Source organism: Silene latifolia, chromosome 2, assembly GCF_048544455.1.
Source record: "Silene latifolia isolate original U9 population chromosome 2, ASM4854445v1, whole genome shotgun sequence".
In the NCBI taxonomy this organism is placed as follows: Eukaryota; Viridiplantae; Streptophyta; class Magnoliopsida; order Caryophyllales; family Caryophyllaceae; genus Silene; species Silene latifolia.
Window position 1 is genome coordinate 90,800,384 of NC_133527.1, and position 23,018 is coordinate 90,823,401.

At 38.5% G+C, this 23,018-nt stretch overlaps 1 non-coding gene across 1 annotated transcript; it reads left to right on the forward strand.

Moving 5' to 3' along the window:
- The first annotated feature begins 494 nt into the window (after positions 1-494).
- Positions 495-601, forward strand: LOC141645674 (small nucleolar RNA R71). The gene has a single exon (XR_012545151.1). It is a non-coding gene; the product is annotated as a small nucleolar RNA R71 (small nucleolar RNA).
- The last annotated feature ends 22,417 nt before the right edge of the window (positions 602-23,018 follow it).

A 23,018-nucleotide genomic window follows, 5' to 3' on the forward strand; every position in this document is an offset into this window, starting at 1 on the left:
AGAGATTTGGATGGAACTTGGTGTTTTCATTGTAAAAATTTGAATAAGGGGTACCACTTTTGTAAGCTTGGAAAGCATTAACTTGTTCGATTGTTCCCCTACACTCACTTGGGTCATGACCCAAAGTTCCACAATTCTCACATATCCCACTTGGGATTGATGAGGATGCCGTCATGGCATTGACATGATGCTTTGATGTTTTTGAGTTTTCCTCAAGTCTAGCCATAGCTTGTTCAAACTTCAAGTTGATTGTGTCAATGTGAGCACTAAGTTGAGCACCCAATTGAGTAACGGAGTCCACTTCATGCTTTCCTCCTCTAGTAGCCTTGCGAGGTCTACTATATTGTGAATTATGGACCGCCATTTCCTCAATCTTGTTCCATGTTTGATTGTCATCAACTTCGGTGAACATTCCATTTGATCCCATATTGAGAATGTTCCTTGAATCTTCATATAAACCATTCCAAAATTGTTGCACTAAAAACCATTCGCTAAGTCCATGGTGAGGACATGAGCGACAAACACCTTTGAACCGCTCCCAAGCTTCATACAAAGATTCTTCATCCCTTTGCTTAAAACCCGTAATTTGAGCTCTTAGCATGTTAGTCTTTTCCGGTGGGTAGAATTTTTTGTAGAAAGCTAGAGCTAACTTTTTCCAAGAATCTATTCCAAGGGTGGCCTTATCAAGGCCCTTCAACCATTGCTTTGCGGTGCCGATTAACGAAAAAGGAAATAAGACCCATCTTATTTGGTCTTGAGTCACGCCCGTTTGAGAGATAGCATCACAATAATCGCAAAAGGTTTCCATATGAGAATGAGGGTCCTCACTAGGCATTCCCCCGAATTGGCTCCTCTCAACTAGTTGGATGAAGGCGGACTTGGCAATAAAATTACCGGTGAGATGTTGCGGTGTAGGAGTACCATTTGGTAGATTATCCTCGGTGGGTATAGAGTGTGACGATAATTTAGGCATTGTAGGTGGATTTTGTGGGATATTGTGTAATGGGTTTTCTTCTCCTTCTATTGCGAAAGAATTGACAAACTCACTAGTGGGTTGAACAACTTCACCAACACCTCTCAAATTCCTCCTAACAAGTCTCCTATTATTCGTCAAGCTTCTTTCGATTTCACGGTCAAAAGGTAACAAATCACCTTGTGACCTTCTAGACATGCAAAATATCAAACAACTCGAAAACAATTAGAACAAGCCTTGAGGAGTTTTACTTCCCCAAGGTGAAAAAGACACGACTAATAACAATAAAAGAAATCTTAAATCAATTAAACACCGTCCCCGGCAACGGCGCCATTTTTGATCGAGGCCATTTCGTGTTCACAATTAAGTATATGTGGTCGTTGGTCAATGGTCGATACAAAACACAATTTATACTTCACAAACAACTCTACAATTAGTAAAGAGGCAAGTAAAGGTCGGATCCCAAGGGACAGGTATTGAAATGAGAATTCTATTGTAACTAGTAGTGTCTTAGGGGGTGTCACAAATTGGGTTGATGTAGAAGGTCACTAAACTAAAATAGCAATGAAAATAAACTAGCAAGATAAAATAAGGGGTGTAAACAATTGATTAAAAGCACTAGGGTGTCATGGGTTCATAGGGAAATCATGGGATATGATCATACAAACATGTTCTCAAATTATAAGCAAGCAATTATTGTTGTGATGGATTGAGTTGGGTTATATCTTACAATCCTAGGAAAGTTTGGGTCCCGGAGCCGAATCGATTAGATTGTACAACACCTACAAGTCGACTTAATCTTTCCTACTCAACACATGCATGGTCTAACAAGACTCGAGTTGGGTTATGTCTTACAAGTCAAGTTGAAAGGATAGAAGATGATAGTAAATGCAAGGATTCATAGGCTTAGCATTTCATCAAATATAACATGTGCATGTATTAAGATCAAAACAAGCAAGCAAATAAGATATGAAAGCATATTGATTTAAGCATGAATCATTCCCCATGTTGGTTTCCCTAATCACCCATTAAACCCTAGCTAAGAGACTACTCACTCATTATCATGTTGATCATGCTAGAAAGGTTGTCAATCATACTAACATAATGAAACATGATGAATAAATGAAAGTAATTAACAATAATTAAAAAGGGATTAAGAGATTATACCTACTAATGATTCCAATAATAAAGCAAGAATAATAGAAGTACTTGAATCCTAGATTGAGAGGTTGTCAATCTCCCAATAATAACCCAAATAATCTTCAATTACCCAAAATAAAGGAAGAACAAGAGAGAGATTAAGGAACTAAAACTTGGATTAAAACTTGATTAATACTTGATTACAATATTGAAGAGAGATTTGATTGATATTAACTACACTAATTATTGATAAGAAGAACATGCTCCTCTAATTAGCCTAATGGGGTATTTATAGTGAAAATTAGGGAGGATGCATTAGGGTTAACTAAGGGCTAAACTAGTAATTACACTTTTTAAGTTGAGCAAGGAGGACCCGGTATTTTCTGAGAGAAGGGCTTCTCTTTTCGTAGCTTGAAGAATGAAATCCGTCTTTGTCTTGAAATCCGTGCGGATTAGAGTCGGGACGGCCGGATTTGGGCTGGGCAATCCGAGCGGATTCGGAGAGGGACGCTCGGATTGTCTTTGGGGAATCCGAGCGGATTCCAAGGAGGGACGCTCGGATTGTCTTTGGCTGGACGGACGGATTATCTGCAATCCGTTCGGATTGTTGGTCAGCGTCAATTCTTCTTCTTTTTCTTCCCTTTTCTTCATAAATTCCTTGGGGATTTCCTTGGGGACGCAACGATCCTTTCTCAACATTGTTCTTCTACTATGATATGTACAAAGGCCTTCTAGTCTTGTCTCTTCTTGATGGTTGGTCATTGAATACAATCAATTTAGCCTCGTTTTGCCATGAAAATGCAAGATTCTTACTCCTTTCCTACCAAGGGATCAAAATCTCAAAGAATATGCAAAACAAAGAACTAAAGATAAGAAATGACCCAAATAGGCACTAAAAAGCATGGAAACAATGGTAATTCGGGGGCTAAATATGCGCCAATTATGGTCACATCAATTTGGCCACATTTTTAGCCGTAAGACTAGTGTAGGAAGCCGCTTCTACCCACTTGGTGAAATAGTCGATTGCTACTAGAATGAAACAGTGACCTCCTGTTCCGGCTGGGGTTATTTTCCCGATTATGTCAATTCCCCATGCAGAAAATGGCCAAGGAGATGTCATCGTGTATAGCAACGAAGGAGGGACATGTTGTACATTCCCGAAGATTTGGCAATTGTGGCAATGTCTCACGTATTTGATGCAATCGGATTCTATTGTGGTCCAATAATACCCTATGCGTGTGATTTTCTTTGCCATCATGGGCCCACTCATGTGAGGACCGCATTCTCCGTCGTGGACTTCTTCCATCACCTTTCATCCCTGTGAATGATCAAGGCAACGTAGGACTACACCAAGAGGTGTTCTTTTGTATAATTCTCCTTGCATCAGAATGTATTGGGAAGCTAATATGCGTATAGCACGTTGTCCCCTTTTGTCCATATCCGGTGGATAGGTACCATTAAGCTTGAAATTTAGGATTGCTTGGAACCAGGGTTCCTGTGCGATTTCTTCTTCATCGGTGATTTGATGGACATAAGCCGGCTCTGACCGTCGTTCGATACACAAGGGCATGTCTATCATGTGATCTGGCATATTTATTAGAGATGCAAGTTTCGCAAGAGCGTCTGCAAATTGATTTTCCTCCCGAGGTAGGTGTAGGTATGTTACGTGATCAAAGAATTGAGCGACTTGGTCTATCCTAGCTTGATAGGGTGCGAGGCTTTCGCTTCGGATTTTCCAGGATCCTGTAACTTGGTTGATGATCAGTGATGAATCCCCATGTACTCGGAGGTTTTTGATACCTAAGCTTACTGCCGCTTGTAACCCAATGAGACAAGCTTCGTATTCTGCGGCGTTGTTTGTCACCTCGAAGTCGAGTTTGACAGCAATCGGTGTATGCTCACCTTCAGGAGAAATGAGCAACACTCCTATCCCAAATCTTCTTAAGTTTGATGCTCCATAAAAGTATAGATCCCAGGAGTCTACATCTGTTTGAAGTATATCCTCGTCGGGAAATGACCAAGTATCTATGGTTTGTGCGTCGTTGATGGGATTTTCTGCGAAGAATTCGGCGACGGCGCGACCTTTTATAACTTTCAGTGGCACATATTTAAGGTCGAATTCGAGAGCATCGAGTCCATCTTGCCGGCGTTCGTTGAGGACGGGTTTCTCGAAGAGGTATTTGACTGGATCCATTTTGGAGTATATCTTGACGGAGTAGCTAAGCATGTAGTGACGTAGCTTCTTCGTTGCCCACACAAGAGCGAGGCATGTCTTTTCGAGTTGCGAGTATTTGCACTCATACTCCAAAAACTTCTTACTTAGATAGTAAATAGCTCTTTCTTCGCTTCCTACGGTTTGAGCTAGCATGGCACCCATGGCGGTTTCAGTTACTGTGAGATATAAACCAAGAGGTTGATCTCGTTGCGGTGGCATGAGCACTGGTGGTTTAGCCAATATCTCTTTGATTCGGTCAAACGCCTTTTGACAATCATCGTCCCACATGGTGTGGTCTGTTTTCTTGAGTTTCTTGAAGATAGGCTCACAAATCATCGTGAATTTCGATATGAATCGACTTATGTACTGTACTTTTCCCAGGAATCCTCTGACTTCTTTTTCTGTTTGGGGTTGTGGCATTTCGATCAGAGCCTTGATTTTTGAGGGATCTATTTCTATACCGCGTTGGCTAACGACATATCCCAGGAGTTTTCCGGATGTTACCCCGAATGTGCATTTCTGAGGATTGAGTCTCATGTTGTACTTTCGTAGCCTCGCGAAGAACTTGCGAAGGTTTGCAATATGTCCCTCTCTTTCCTTGGATTTGACGATCATGTCATCTACATATACCTAAACTTCTTTGTGCATCATGTCATGTAGGAGTGTAGTTGCGGTGCGTTGGTATGTAGCTCCGGCGTTAATCAATCCGAATGGCATTACTGTATAGCAATATGTTCCCCATTGGGTGATGAATGCGGTCTTGTGCATATCTTCCATGGCCATCTTGATTTGGTTATAACCCGCATATCCATCCATGAAGGATAGTAATGCGTGGTCCGCAAAGATTGTCCACCAATATGTCAATGTGAGGTAGAGGGAAGTCATCTTTCGGACTCGCTTTGTTCAAGTCCCTGAAGTCAACACAAACACGGATTCTCCCATCCTTTTTGGGCACGGGTACTATGTTAGCTACCCAAATCGAGAATACTCGGAAACTTTGATGAACCCGGCTTTGAATTGTTTGTCCACTTCTTCCTTAATCTTTAGAGCCCATTCTGTTCTCATTCGTCGAAGCTTCATTTCACGGTTTGAAACCCGGTTTAATCGGAATCCTATGTTCGGCAATATCTCTGTCGATCCCTGGCATGTCTTTGTAGGACCAAGCGAAGACGTCTTTGAATTCATTTAGGAGGTCTATGAAATCGGCCCTTTCGGTAGAGCTCAAGGTAGTCCCTATCCTAAGTTCTTTGGGTTCTAGTTCGGTTCCAACATTGATGGGTTCGGTATCTTCTATTACTGGTCCCCCTTCCCCTTCTTGTAATATTTCTTTGGCTACGTAGGGAGGTATTTCGGTCAAGTCTGGGTCTTGGTCATCCTCAGTATCATCATAAACAGAATTGCACTCGAAAGAACACAGAGAGTAAGCAGAACCTGATTTATTCATATTAAGATTTGAGTAAAGTTGAAACAAAGAAGCCAACTGATCCATGGTCAGTGGCGGCAAGGGACAGTAGTTGGGACATTTCCCGAACTACCGTGACTACTCGACGCTAAGCTAGGAGAAACGAAGGGAGTGGGGATGACAACAGGAGCAGATTCTCTAATGACTCCTCTAGACTCTGACTCTGACTCCGACTCCGACTCCGACTCGAACTCGTCGTCTTCTGGTTCTCCTTTTAACATCTCTCCTTCTCCAGTGGTGAGCTTGAAGAGCCTTCCTTGGTTGTTGGTCCATTTGATAGATTTTCTCCACCATTTCTGCTGCTTTGTGTCGATTTCCGTGATCAACGCGGTGGGGTTGAAGCGATCGTCCTGAAGTATCATAGTAATGATCTCATCCTGCGCGGCCCTAATGAATCGATCTTCTCCAAACAATAGGCTCACAGCTTGTTCGTCAAAGCAAGGTGCTTGACGGGTTTTGACGGTAGGAACCGTTTCGGGAGGAATGAAGTAGCAATCGTGAAAGATCTCGATTCCGGCTAACTTCCTCTCAAGATAATGCCAAGGTTCGGGAAATCCATGAAAGGGTTCTGAACTTCCTTCTTGGACAAAGTACCCATTTAGAGTGGGGAGATATGGCCTCATTTGGACTCCCACGTGCTTGCGATTTTGGACTTGGGCAAGCATTTCGAGAACTTCCTCTTTTGTGGGTTTGTACCCTAGTCCAAGTGGTATCCTTGTCGAGTTGCCTTCCTTGTATGGTGCGAAGGTGTTCTTCCGAATTGGGTTTAAAGGCATTCCAGGGAAGTATCCCTGGGATTTGAGTATGTGGTTAACCACCAAGTTAGAGTAGGGATTATAGTATAAGGGTGCCAACTCACTTTCTATGACGTTTATGTTGGGAAATGTGTCCTCAACAATAGTGCGATCACATGATTTAATATCATAATTAAATCTCAAATTAAGAATACGTCAGGGATGATTCTTTATACAGTCGACTGACCGTCATTAATCGGTAATGATTGGCTAACTAGAGTTTGACATTACTGTCGTGTGACGGTGGTGGTCAGTTGATCCCTTTAGGTCACACCTATAGGATGAAGCCCAAATAGCTATTTAATTAATTGTATGCGATACAGATTAATTAATTCCTTAATTATGGGAGTGCAATTTTTGCGTCTTATTTTAATGTGATTAAATAAAGATTAAATTTAGTAATAAAGTGTTATATTACTAAATTAGTTGAGGTATTAATATAAGTTTTGAGGTAGAGGTAATTAGTTATTTAAAGTTACAAGAAGTTGTAATTTTAACTAACTAGCAATTATGGGACCCATTATATGATGATATAATGGTAGTATACTACTCAAAAAGTGGAGTGTATATTATATTATTAATTGTAATATTTAAGTGTTAAATGATTACATTAATAATTAAATATGTAAGATAGTTAAACATATGACTTATAAGCATTTGTGGGACAAATGACAAAAGGCAAAAATGGTCCATAATAAGACCATTATTTCGGCCAACATGAGAGCACACAAGATGCTCTTTTGTCTTGTTCATTTGTTATAACATTGAGTGATAGTGACATATCCATGACAAAATCTTACAAAGCAAAAATCCTACACACTACCTACACAAACAAGAGAATAAAAACAAAAGCAAATTGATTCCCTTCATGGGGAATAGGCCACCGGTTTTGGCCTTGATATATGAGCATTTTTGCTCATTTTTCCTCACTTAGTTTTTGCTTATTTTTGTGTACTTATCTCTAACTTCCTCACATGCAAAAAATTGATAAAAACTCTCTACAATACTAATACTCATCAATCTATTACTAGAAGTAGTAATATAAGAATATTAGTATTATTAAGGTAATATTTCTACTATATATCTAGTTAATATTAGTAGAGATTTTTGGGATTCATCTTGGGTGCAATTTATTGGAGTGGCTTCTATACTTGGAGTCTTAGGAGGATCATCCATCATTATAAGCTCAAGAACAAGTGAAGGAAGGTGACCTTACTTGTGCCCAAATTTTCGTACCAACCAACAATGTAAGGAACATTGTTTTTCTCATAAATCTTTCATTTTGTTATGCATGCACTAGATCTAAAGAACAAATAATTAACAAGTTAATTAGTTCACTATTAGAGGAGTCTAATAATAGGTATATGAACCTAACAAGTGGTATCAGAGCATAAGGATGTTGCATGCATAATCGGTTATTGTTTTTCCGAGTTAAAAGATTAACATATAAAACTTAAAAATTTGTGATTTATTAGTATAAGTCACGAAATCACCATGCATGTTATATATTCTGGTCCTAAAATGTTTTTAGGTCATTTTTATGATTCATGGAAATTTATTGCTCATTTTAAGGATTTTTGGTCATTTTATTACATTTTTATGACTAAAATGGGAATTAAAATGCTAAAAATAGTTAAATTTCGTTTCTGACCTTGAAAAATTTATATGACCTCACATGCATATTTTACAAGTTGTGTGTAAAAGGACGAGTTAATTTGATTAATTTTGCATGATTTATGATTTTTATGAGATAAAAATGGATTAAAAGAGGTAAAATGGTTAAAATTAGTTAAATTTCGAATTAAGCCATGATCTTTTAATATGATGTCACATGCAAGATTTACAGAGAGTATGTAAATTTCTAGATTTAAATATCTTCTTTAGCATGATTTATGGATTTTTGAGTAAAAATGGCATAAATAGTGACTATTTTAGCAAAAATTAGCTAAAACGTATTGCATGGCTTGAGAAAATTATTTTAAGTTGCATTAATATCCCACTAATCAGATCTAAAGTTGTAAAAATTATTGGTTTAATTTTCGTATGCTTTATGTATTTTATGAGATAAAACCGATAAAATGCAACTATATTTTCTCAAAATTAATTCGAAAATTTTAACCAAGTTTTTTTGACATTATGAGGGTTATGGATTTATTCCAGAATGTTCAAAAATTTAAAATTCAAATTTTGAAACTTTTATGATTTAATTTGGATTTATTTCATATAAATAATGATTTTAAGGTCAAAAATGAGCATAAAATTAAATCAAGTTGAATTATTGTCAAAAATTTAGTGATGACTGATTTTTGAGTCCTAAAATGTGTTAGGATAATTAACTTGAGCTTAGATGTGATTTAAGTGTTAATTAGTGATTTTAAAAGGTTATTATCACGCATTTCCATGAAACCGGGTTATATGTACGACGTAAGTTAAATAGGGCGATTTGGCACATGATTTGGCATGATAGATACATATTATAATGCTGCATATTTCAATTGTTGAATGTCTTTTATTTATATAATTTTGAATTATGTAATTTTATCTTAGTATGGCCTTAGTTTTTATCAATATTACCCGTAATGAAAGGGAATATTGATTCGGTTGTAATTTAATGTGATCTCGAATCACTTTTATTTTTATTTCATTAGTTTTTCCATTTTACAAATGTATAATAGGAATAGCTTTGTATTTTTATTATTATTTGTAATTATGGAGCATCTTCAAAGACGGTGCAATTCGGAAAGGTGATCCGACAAAGACGGTGTCTTGGGAGGCGTGCCATTTGAAGATTCAAGGGACCAAAGGAGTTGGTTTCCGAATATGTAATAGATTATTTGATTTTCTATTTTTAGGAAGGCCATACTAGGAATTTTATTTATTGCTTTGCATTTCTTTTAATATGTTGCATGCATTGCCAAATCGCCATAACAACACATGCATATCATATCGAGTCATCGACCGTGTCAATTATAATTATCGTAGTTCACCGCTTTAGTTCACTTAAAACGTGATAGATAATAAATTGACAAGACCTCTCACATATTAAAAATTGAGATTAAGCCTTATCAAATAGTAGAAACCCATGAAGTACCAATTTCGCAAGGGAGTTAATCCGGCTTCACCGTAATACAAACCTTGTTACGTTGGCGAAGTGGGGTAGTAAAAAGTTATTACATCGAAATTTGGATTGAGCTCAACGGAAGTATTGTTGACCGTAGTCGCATGTGTTCCGGGCTAAAGATGAGAATTAGAGTAATTTTTATCAACCGAGAGTTCTAAAAGTAGAATCGATTAAAAGGTTAATCCACCGAGTTATATTAATAAGGGATGAATCGGCTCACCGTGCCCGAGTTGATATGAATTTGGATCTCGGAATCATTTATGTAGTTGGGTGGAGGTCACTATATAAATGCAATGCTTGTAGTTAAATTTACGAGTATTATTAAAACGATAGATGATAATTAATTCCTTCATTTCCTATTTTGTAGTCAAATTTGTTTTATCAATTGCAATGACAACTCCAATATCATCTAATAATCATACACCGATCACCATTAATTCTTGGCTCCAATCATTCTATGAAAAATGCTTCTCGTATATCAACGACCCGATTAGAGTACTACGCTTTAGCATTGGTGAAGATGGGAATCTTTGTCTTTTTACTACTTCTACACCTCATACTCATGCCTACCTCTCAGGTAAGAGGTTCATATGAGGGGAATCTCATCGATTCCAAGATATCCTTGTTTGATGAAACAAGAAGTAATATCAAATTAAGTGGGAGTTCTAGCAAGAGTGTCCTTGCAAATGAAAGTAGTATTGGTGTTAGTAAAGGAAGAGCAAAGATATGTGAGAAACCCAAATCCGATTGTGAATTGGAAGTTGATAGTGAGACTACCACAAAACCAAGAAGGGTATCCAATCCTACCATGAATATCATTATTTTAAATGTCATGGGCCATTGGAGGCGAAATTGCCCCAAGTATTTGGAAGATATCAAGTTGGACTTATTACTCCAAGTGGGACTTGGAAATGAGGAAAAGCTAAACAAGAGTGATATGAATCTCCGACAATGAATTGGAGCTCGGGTAGCCGCCACTTCAAGAGAAATTTATATACTTGTTTTTGCTAATAGCTTTGAGTTATGATTTACATAATTGTTATTATGTTCCCACTTAGTCTAAAACATTATTTCCATGTGAGACATGAAATGATCTATATTTTGTCCTCAAAGACAATTATTGTATTTTATTGAAAAAAGACGTGGATGTGAGCCATGTCACTTATCTTTATGATACACAAGTTTTAGACAGTTCCAACTCATGTAAAGATATCTACATAATACGCACCAAAAGACTCATAACAAGTAATCCAAATGATTTGTACATTTGATTTTTCAATTAGGTTACGTAAATGAGAAACGCATTAAAATGCTAGTGTCGACTAGAATTATTAGACCATTTGATTTTCAATCATATGGAATATGCGAATCTTGTCTCCTTTGCAATATAATTTGTACTTCCTTTAGCGGTAAAGGGACACAAGCAAGAGATTTGTTGAGACTAATACATGCCGATGTATGTGTTCAAATGAGCATCACCGCAAGGGGAATTTATGACTATTTCGTCACTTTTACCAATGATTCAAGTAGATAAGGGTATATTTTACTTGATCAAATAAAAGGTGAAGCATTTGAGAGATTTGAGAAATTTCTAAAATGACGTAGAGAACCAATTGAATAAAGTTCTAAGCATTACGACCCAATCGTAGTGACAAAGATCTAAGTAATAAATTTGATTTATTAAAGATGGATTATGACCTAGCGTCACTACCCATAAGATCAAACTAATATGAGTCGGTTTGAGTTGATGAACTCAATTTTGGGAATTTGCAATCCAAAACGGACAAGTAATTCTAATTGGATGGTCAACCATGAGATACATAGAATAGAGAATCTATTAAACAGATGACATGGATAAGACTCGTATATTATCTAGCTGCCATGTTAGGATGGCCCATTGAAAGCTAATACATAGTCTAGATAAACTCCTAATACTCCGTTAAATATATATATATATTTGTGACTCACAAAGCTATCTCTCATGAATATTGATATATTTAGAGAGATAGAGTGGGAGTAGATTGAATCGTCACAAACATCTCTTATAGTTGAAATGTTACTTTGTGAAAGTAATTGAATTATAGAGTGGGAGTTGGTATTGAACTATTATCTATGAAGATAGTATGAGAGCATAGTTCAGTGGGAGTTTATCGCACATGTCTTATTGTTCAAAAATATTACTTTGTGAAAGTGATAGTATCATGACCTTGTTACATACGAGCCGAAGCATTACAATCCGAAAATTGTTGCTCATGAGTAGATTTACTTTAAAGTGAGGGTCTCTTTAAAGGGAAATAGAGCTTTAGAGTACACAAATGCATAAGATTTACATAAAGATGTTGATCAAGACAAATTGTATTAGGAATTGCCGCATTTCATTTTAATGAAGAATGGCAAATAAAAATTCGCTTTTCTAAAATGGGAATTTAGAGAAGGAAGTGTTTCAAACACAAAACCTTAGATTAAGATCTAAGAATCCTAACATATTATGCGTAGCTATCTTAAGTGATCACAAGTTGGTTTTAAGCTAGCATTAAAGGATTATACTTTTCATTCATGTGATTATAGTGAATTGTTTCATTCACATGATTGAAGAATCATGATATACATGAAGTTAAGTGGGAGCTAGAATTGTTTTTCCATGTCTTATATGTTGATGACATATTAATTATTGAGAATAATGTACCAATGCTCTCTTCTGGCAAGAGTGATTGGGAGACTAGGAAAGGGTGCAATATACGTTAGATTACCGAATCTATGTGAGAGTATATTGGCATAGAGTTGAGAGTCTTATGAGGATAAGATCTTTCGTATCTGTTGTAACATCAACAAGGTTGAATGGCTTATTCATGATGATGAAAGTGGAATTACTATGATGGAATCATAGTCGTTCACTGAACCCATTAAGTTGTTGATTACATGAAATCGATTGCTAATGTTTCCGCCATTAGAACGATTATGTATGCCAACAGACGCACGTGCTGTGATGTACCATATGCTAGGTGCATGATAAGTCAATAATAAGTTAATTCATATGATGGGCCTGTGAAAGCCTTAAAGTACAATTGATGACTTGTAAACATGTTTGGATGATAAACTAAGTTAAGGTGTTGAAGTGTTGCACAAACTTTAGTTTCCAAACCAAAAGGGATTTGTTGAAATCCTAGGATGAATTGTTGACAAAGGAGTAAGAGACTAAGAAAGGTGTTTTAGTTTCGCACATTGCAAAAATCTACAAAAGGAATCCAAGTTGTGATAAAATAGTCAACGTAGGGATTAAGGGTGAATCCCTCTACAAGTGACTTTATCACAAGTTATGCGATAACAAAGGGGAGCGTCTTTCAAGTTAAAGAGCCGAAGTCTAGTATGAAGTCTAGACATATACTTGGAGAAATTCATGTCATAAAGAGATGACATTGAATGGAAGGAAATAGCAATTAATTAAATTGGAATATATGGATATCGGGTATATCCACTTGCCAAGCTTGTATTGCATTTTAACTAGTGTTTTTATAACACTAGAGATTATAGAATATGAAATAGTAATAGTGTATTGACTATTCATATGTGATAATCACATTTATCGTTTGAGTTTTTAATTAAACTCACCCGGTACCTTGTCGTATCCGAATGGGTTGTAGAGACAAATTGAACCCCATTAAAGTGAACTGGATTGACAATGTATTCGCCCCTAGTTACTTATATGAGGTGACGTCTCGAAGTGACTAGAGTGTGATGCGATTGATGGCAAGTTCAAGTGCCATAGAGTCATATGGGATGACTAGTCGATCACATAGACAGAATGTATGGGACAATCTGTCGGGCAGTGACCGCTTATAGAGTTCTGGTAATTCATAAAACCTGGTCGTGGCAAGAGCTACTATAGTATTCTTATGAGTCAATTCTTTTGACTAGAGACTATTCGCCCAAGTTGGCACAACTTCTGATTAGCTTTGATTTATACTCTACGATTTCGTAAATGAGGTCAAACTGGGTATATTTTGGGTTATGATGGACTGTGGCTGAACGAAGGGAATAGGGCGATAGGAATTGTCCACCCCTTGTCAGGGTTGTTTGAAATCTCAAGGCCACTCGAGGAGTAGTTAACCGGAAATGCGTGGCCACGCTCGGAAGGTATCTATGATAGATAATTCCGGTTCAGACGCTTAATCTCCGGATCGAGAAAACCACTCAAGATATGATCAAATGTAAATACGACCTGCAAGACACCTTGCATTGAGTGGGAGATTGTAATAGGACAAGAGAATTGGTGACGCACACTTGTCGAGGACAAGTGGGAGATTGTTGGGAAATGTGTCCTCAACAATAGTGCGATCACATGATTTAATATCATAATTAAATCTCAAATTAAGAATACGTCGGGATGATTCTTTATACGATCGATCGACCGTCATTAATCGGTAATGATTGGCTAACTAGAGTTTGACATTACTGTCGTGTGACGGTGGTGGTCGGTTGATCCCTTTAGGTCACACCTATAGGATGAAGCCCAAATAGCTATTTAATTAATTGTATGCGATACAGATTAATTAATTCCTTAATTATGGGAGTGCAATTTTTGCGTCTTATTTTAATGTGATTAAATAAAGATTAAATTTAGTAATAAAGTGTTATATTACTAAATTAGTTGAGGTATTAATATAAGTTTTGAGGTAGAGGTAATTAGTTATTTAAAGTTACAAGAAGTTGTAATTTTAACTAACTAGCAATTATGGGACCCATTATATGATGATATAATGGTAGTATACTACTCAAAAGTGGAGTGTATATTATATTATTAATTGTAATATTTAAGTGTTAAATGATTACATTAATAATTAAATATGTAAGATAGTTAAACATATGACTTATAAGCATTTGTGGGACAAATGACAAAAGGCAAAAATGGTCCATAATAAGACCATTATTTCGGCCAACATGAGAGCACACAAGATGCTCTTTTGTCTTGTTCATTTGTTATAACATTGAGTGATAGTGACATATCCATGACAAAATCTTACAAAGCAAAAATCCTACACACTACCTACACAAACAAGAGAATAAAAACAAAAGCAAATTGATTCCCTTCATGGGGAATAGGCCACCGGTTTTGGCCTTGATATATGAGCATTTTTGCTCATTTTTCCTCACTTAGTTTTTGCTTATTTTTGTGTACTTATCTCTAACTTCCTCACATGCAAAAAATTGATAAAAACTCTCTACAATACTAATACTCATCAATCTATTACTAGAAGTAGTAATATAAGAATATTAGTATTATTAAGGTAATATTTCTACTATATATCTAGTTAATATTAGTAGAGATTTTTGGGATTCATCTTGGGTGCAATTTATTGGAGTGGCTTCTATACTTGGAGTCTTAGGAGGATCATCCATCATTATAAGCTCAAGAACAAGTGAAGGAAGGTGACCTTACTTGTGCCCAAATTTTCGTACCAACCAACAATGTAAGGAACATTGTTTTTCTCATAAATCTTTCATTTTGTTATGCATGCACTAGATCTAAAGAACAAATAATTAACAAGTTAATTAGTTCACTATTAGAGGAGTCTAATAATAGGTATATGAACCTAACAGTTTACACTTTGGAAGCCCCCAAGTTCGTATATGGGATCCGCAAGGACTTGATTGTTTGATTGCTTCTCGATTATTGCCTTGATGGGTGACGAAGTGATCGTCACAACTTTGCCATTTAGTGGAATCTTTATTTTTTGATGAAGGGTGGATGTTACCGCTTTGGAAGCGTGAATCCAAGGCCTTCCCAGAAGTATGTTGAATGAAGCTTCGATGTCCACTATTTGGAAGTTAACCTTTCGTTCAATCGGCCCCGTGGCTATGGTTAGGCTGGGAAGTCCAACTACTTTTCGTCGCGTACCGTCATATGCACGAACACCTTGATTTGTAGGAGTCCAATCCGACTCTTTCATGCCTAGTTTGTATGCCGTTTTGAGGGGTATGACGTTGACCGCGGAGCCATCGTCTACCAAGGTCATTGGCACATTTTTCTTTAGACAAATGACAGTGATGTATAAAGCAAGGTTGTGACTAGCGCCAAAAGGTGGCAAGTGTTCATCGGAGAAAGTAATAGGATTACTTAGCTTAGGTGATTCTTGGAAGACCAAGTTGACTACATCTTCAGGAGTGGAGTTATGTGCTACATTCAATTTGGCCAAAGCTTGCAGTAAAGCTTGGCGGTGTGGAAATGAGCTTGCCACTAGTTGCCAGACTGAAAGATCAGCCTTGGTTTTCTGTAATTGCTTGAGCAAATGATCAGTGGGGTCATCTTCGTTGTCATTTGGTGTGATGACGTTGGTTGGACCGTTTTGAGTAGTGCTTTGATATGGACGACCCGAACGAGTTAGGTGATCCACATCTTGGTCTTTACCATTTTGGACTATTTCCTTGACTAAGGAGTTTTCAATGAGATATTCGTCTTCATCATCATCGGCCCAAAACCCATTGACTGTAGCTAGTTCCTTCATTCTCATGATATCACTTTCTAGTCGTATGATTTGATCGACTAGTTTATCAACCACGGTGACTACTTCTTGCATAGTGGCATTTTGAGAGAAGATCAATGGTACGCGTTCTTTAGGTGTTGCATTAGGATTGCGTAAGGTCGTTACCATGTTTTCTAGTTCCCACACTTGTCTATCTACACTCCTTGCCCATGCGATGAAGTCGGAAATGGTAGGGGAGATAGTAGAGTAGAGCCTTTCTTTCTCAATTGCTTGAATTTCATTTTCGGTGGGAGAAATGAGGTGTGAGCAATCTAAGGTAGATTCGTCACTTGTAATCACTAGAACTCCAAGAGGATTCTGAGTGTTGTTGGGCTTACCTCCTGGTGGAATTGGAAGTCGACCATCTTCAATCATATCTTGAAGCACGTGTTTCAACTTGTAGCATTTTTCTGTGTCGTGCCCTTTGCCCCTATGGTATTCACAGTATGAATTTTCATCCCAAAACTTGGATTTCTTTTCGGGTTCGGGAGTAGGTCCAATGGGTTGGAGTTTACCTTGTTTCATTAGCCTTTTTAGAGCGTTGGAGTACGTATCCCCAAGGTTTGTGAATTTCCTTGGTGGGGTAGTTTTCTTGGATGGCTCGAGAAGGTTAACCTCATCGGTCTTGCTAGTAGAGCCGTATGAACGACTTGTGGACCCTTGATATCCTCGACCTACCGTTTTGGACAAGAGTCCTTTACGGATGTCATCTTCAATTCGTGTCCCTAGTACGGTTAAGTCCTTGAAAGTCTTGATGTTTTGATATCTCAAATGACTGGCATAGATGGGTTTGAGATTATCCACGAACTTTTCCACGAGAGTAGCCTCATCCGGGCGTTCAACGAGTTGAGTACTAGTCTTCCTCCACCTACTTAGGAAGTCGGTGAATCCTTCTTTGTCATTTTGGGTAAGAACCTCTAGAGTACGCATGTTGACTTGGATCTCGGCATTAACCGCGTATTGTTTCGAGAACTCGATTGCGGCGTCCTCCCAAGTAGCGACCTTTTTGTGATCTAAAGTGTAGAACCATTGCTTCGGGATGGTGTCAAGAGATGAAGGAAAGATCCTTAAGAACATCTCGGGTTTGATGCCTTTGATAGACATGTAATCTTTGAAGGCGCGGATGTGGTTCAAAGGGTTCTCATGTCCTTTAAACTTAGGGATATCCGTCATGCTAAAGTTAGTTGGTAATTTGGAATTGACGGCTTCATACTTGCGATTGTTTTCCCTATAAATGTCATCCCCCTTAAGGTACATCAATTGCTCCTCTAGGTATTGGAGTCTTTTCTCACCAAGCGGTTGTCCCTATGATTGGATTCTCATCTTTAGACTCGTCATCGGAGAAACGTAGTACTTCACCTTTAGGGGGAGGCAACCTTCCCTCTACATCAAAGATACGGCCTTCGATAAGTTCAAGGCGGTCATAGGTTTGTTCTTGAGTGATTTGCATTTGGGCTAGCGCCGCTAGGATTCGATCATTACTCTCTTGAATTTGCTTTGGAGGTTTGTTTCTTCACTTGACCCGGCATCTTGGAAACTGGATAAGAGATCGGCGACGAATCAAAACACGATCGACCATTCTATCACACTTGCTAAAAGAGGAAAAGTTTTGACTCGTGAAGTGGGTGTGTGCCACTTGTGTTGAGTGAGTTTTGAAGAAAGACAAGGTCTTTGAAAACGTGTGTCCTAGTCAACTGTAGTGTAGTTGTAGGAGTGGACTCGAAGTGAGGTTTGAAATGGGCTTGTGGCCCGAATTTTGACACGACAAACGGACGGAGTTTTGACCGGATTTTGCGCTAATTAAAGGCCTATTTCGAAATTCTTGTTTGAAAATAAGGATTTTGAATTTTTTGAAAATTCGTCATGGTTTTGTTTAGAAGTGGTGATCACGTAAGGTTTACACATTTATACAAGCATTATAACGGGATGCTGAGTGCATTTAGAAGGGTTTTGGTTTAAAGGGTGGGTTGCCATACCGAACCATCAAACCCGAAGTCTGTGGAGAGGCTCGTGCCAAACAAGAGTAAGGCCGATTCCTAGTCCATTTCCTCAAGTAGTGAAGGCCCTTGATACAAACAAGAGTAAGCATCATGGTATGGATGACGTCAATCGCTATCCATCCTTAGGCCCAAATAAGAATTAGGACCGTTTAGACGGGACGATTGGTCGAATGGGTTGGGTTGGGCCTAGGAAGGCCGAATAAACGATCTAGGAAGATCGAGTTATGAAAACCGACAATTGTCTTGTACAAATTTATTCCCTAACCTTGTTCAAGTTTCACCCTTGCTACACGTAAGTGTATGATCCCCAGCGGAGTCGCTAAACTGTGGACAGCGGGCCGCCCACGGGGGCGCTTGGTGAGAAACGGGACAAGCGTTTGCATTTTGTATGGAGTCGCCACCAATTTTTATGGGAAATTGGAACCGTTCGAATACCTCGTGTCATGTCTAGACACAAAGTAGAGACATGAACATTAAGCAATCGTTACCCTTAGCATTCTATGTCTAGAATGACTCTCGTGGATGCCAATGAATACGGGTGTTCACAGATATCTGGAGTAAGGGGTGAGGGTACGTATTAGGAAGCTCTTTTGATCGAACACCTAATCCCGCCCGCCTCGATAGCGGCCTCTACTAATGATTAGGGAAGTTATTCATACTTGATATATCGTCGGCTATATGCATGCAATGCAACATCCAAGTTTTAATCCTAGCATGTGAGAATTAGACTAAGTCGGTTGACACGTAATTAGCACACAATTGGGTCGAAGTTGGATTTAATGCTCATTTACATGTGAAAGCATACAAACAATAAAAGAAATACAATAACTATGAATTACAATAACGAAAATTACAATAATTACAATGGAATAGGCGATTTATGTCGAAAATACCGCTAAAACGGATGATTTGAAAAAAAGGAATAAAAGAATAAAAGAATAAAATAAATTAATGAACAGGAATTAGAAGGTGATAATACGGACATTAGTTAATTAATACGTAGCCTAATTAATTACGTCAAGGCAGAAAAGGAGTTCAGAGGCAGAACTCATCCTGAACAGAACAAAGAGAGATCGCGCCCTCTCGGAAGAGGCGTGCAGACGCGCGTCTGTTCCAAGGGTGAATTCTGGCTGTGAAGCCGGAACTGCAAACCGTTAATGTCGATTGGTAAATTTGATGGTTGATTGATAATATTTACTCGGATGAAAGTGATTAACAGATTAATTATATGTGAATGATGGCCATAAAAGCGATAAAACACGGATGAGACGGATGTAAACGAATTATCTACATGATGAAGCGATGTTAATGAATGAGTCCTCTGTTGAAATAAATTAACTAGTCTAAACATGATGAATATACAACGAATATACGACAAACATGTGAACAAACAAACGAAAACTATATCAATGACGAATCCCAGAAACCCAATATGAACAAATTGAATCTCTGAAATCCGGGTTTGAATTTAATGACGAAAACCCGTAAATATGGATTATTTAGGATTTAAATCGGACTTATGATGATTAAAACAAGTTAATGATGATGATTAATATGATACAATATACATGTGAATTATCAATGGCGATTATATCAAAGAATTAACGGACGAACAAATAACAAAACGAATTGCGAGAGGGCGAGAGAAGAAAAGAAGCAGGAATCTGCGCCGCCTCACGAAGAGGCGCAGCGAGAACTGCGCTCCTTCGAAGAGGTGCGGCGATTCTTTGCGTCTTTTTTCTCGACGTCCTCTCACTGGAAATCCGGAAAAACAGGTTTTAACAAAGGGTTTTAGAAATCGATTTTAACGGTATTTTCGACATAAACCTTACAACGATGATACAATAAGTGAAATACAATAAATAAAAGAGGATTATACACCCTCAGACTTACATGTTGACCAAACGAGAAGGACTAAGATATCGATTAGTGATGCTCGACGCGAATGCAAAGAAAATGCCCTCGTAAGAGGAAAACGATTAAGTTAATTAAGTTGATTGATGTGTAGTTGGTCAAATTGGTCGGTCATGCAACGGAGAGGCTGGTACCCGGAAAGATCCGAGCTTACGTGGTCGGAAGTCCAAGCACGTAGGCGCCAATTAGTAACAACGAAGTCTAGAATGCAAAGGGAGAAGAGAAGGGCGGACACTCGCGTGAGAAATATGAGGAGCGAAGGCTCCTATTTATACTAATCACGTGAAGGAATAGGGTTTCGGAGACTCTTTGGAAGTGAATCTCGGAAAGATATGAAAAAGATACGTAAATCATGCAAAGAAGGGCTGGGGAAGAGGCGCAGCGCCCACTGCGTCTCTTGGAAGAGGCGCAAAGACTGGGTCTTGCGTCTATTCCCAGGAGGTTTCCTCCTGCTGAAGAAAGATTTCCGCGTTTGAGTTATGGTAGGACGGAAATAATTCGATTATCTTATGAATATTACGGGATATTATTTGCCAAAAGATAAAACTTATGAAATATGGAATAGAAATATCCGGAACATTCCAGAATGTTCTGACTCGGGATTTAACAGTTATCAGAAATGGAGACGGTTTTTGACCCGGACTCCGAATGTACTCTAATTACTGCCAAAATGACCGTATCAGGACGTAGATGACAACTAAGAGGTCGACATTAAATATTTGAGCAAACACTTGACGATAATCTTACGAACTGTCACAAATCGCTCCGCGTATCAAACATGCGGCCCAATCATCACCGGGTGGTTTGCGGGAGGTGCAGAAATGAGGTATCTACAAGGAATAAGAAGAAGAAATAGGAAGATTAGGGGTTTAAAGAAAACCCGTAGGATTCGCTGTACAGTAACCTACTCGATCGAGTGCCTGGGGTACTCGATCGAGTACCACCCTACTCGATCGAGTAGGAGCCAAATCGTCGAGTATCTGCAGGAATTTTCCCACATCCCACGTTATAGCCTCCTAACTAGATCGAGTGAGGTCTACTCGGTCTAGTAAGCACTCGCACTCGGTAAAGTAGAGTTAAGTACTCGGTCCGAACACTAAGTAACTCGAAGATACCTGCAAAACAACGCCGCGTGTCGATTCCAAACTAAGTTCGGGATTCGACACTAATTATCACATTCAATCACGTTTTATAACCATTGTCGCGCAAAATACAACCCTTCAACAACTAAGAGACATATCACGTTACGTTATACAAATTACCCAACTCGGTCTACCTGTCACCGAGTTATATATGAACCTAGTCGTGTCATTTTATTACACTTAAACTTACTTTACATGCTATTACTAAACTCGTGTTTACTTCAAATTGAAACGTATAATTAACATTAATTCCTCCTTTCACTTATCACATAATTATACACTTTGCAACCCACTTATTCAATTATATCTTACATTCCTTCCTAAGCAATCTATCTTGCATAAATCAAATACTACGCAGCGGAAAAATTTTCAACTAAATAGCAAAGCATAAACACATTACCACATACCGTGATTCGGATTAATACTCATCTATACTATAATTATCATTATAGTCATCGCGGTAGGATCTATAATCTCACGTACAACTTCCGTCATCATTAATTCTATGGCAAACACCTACGTGTTCACTATTCATATTACACACTCGATTTCACACTTTCACACATCTTCATGACGTATAATTTCGTCACATACCTCATAGCTATCATATAAGCTCACTAATCATTCAAAGAACTCAATAATCTCATCAACAATTACCATACACGGCCTGATTTATCACTAACAAAGACTTAACCGGAGGTAGCTCCGGCACAATTAACATACACAGCACACATGGACACACGGACTCCACATTCCCATCCCATGTGACTGGCTTAAGTGTCATGGGGCCAAGATTTTGAAATGAGGGCGCCTACTCACCCAAAATCTAGCATCAGCCGGGGCTCCCATTACACATACACCAGGTTCATTTTATTAGACTCCCTACGTTCATTATGTTCATTTGTTACAGGTTCCAAAATCGTCGCTCTGATACCACTTTGTAACACCCCCATATCCAGAGGAGCCTTAACTAGGCCTTCCTTAGCATATAAGGGCGTTACCATCTCGGTTGCCCGAGGAAAGTAATTATCAAACGTCAATAAAAGAACTATCCAGTGATATTACAAGTGATTCAAACCAAAATACGATACAAAGGTACAACTCAAAGACTACTCGCTATGACCACAACTGTAATACCCGCCCTTTCAGGGACCCTTTGACCATCATTGACTGCCCTTAGGAGCGGGAGTAACCTTAGGAAAGTATGCCAAAACCATCGTGGGGTGCGGATTAAGAGTGGTACTCGATAGAGTAGAGGCTACTCGATCGAGTAGCTAGGTTACTCGATCGAGTAGGGGGCTACTCGATCGAGTATGTTGGGTACTCGATCGAGTGCCGGGTTTTCAGCGAGGGTTTTATATCGCGTTTTGTTAAATCCGCATATCACTTCCGCCACTTTCCTCCTATCCTTCAGTCGCCCCTTTCCCTTCCCTTCACCTCAAAACCTCCATGGAAGCCTTTTGAAGATCCTTGAACCTTAGGAAGGCGTCGCTCGTGTCGGGTAGCGGTCTCTTGCTGACTTTTCTCCCTGGTAGGTATGTCATAATCATCACCCATGCCTTTGTTCCCTATAGTTAGGATTGCTTGTTATAATAGATATTTGTATGGTGGTTATAGGCTTTGCTTGCTCGCTGGATATGTTGTTTGTCGGCATGGATTGGTTGCAGTTGCTTAAAGGTAGGTTCGCCTACTCAGTTTCTGTAGATGGTCTAGTGTGTCGGTCGTTATAGTAGTAT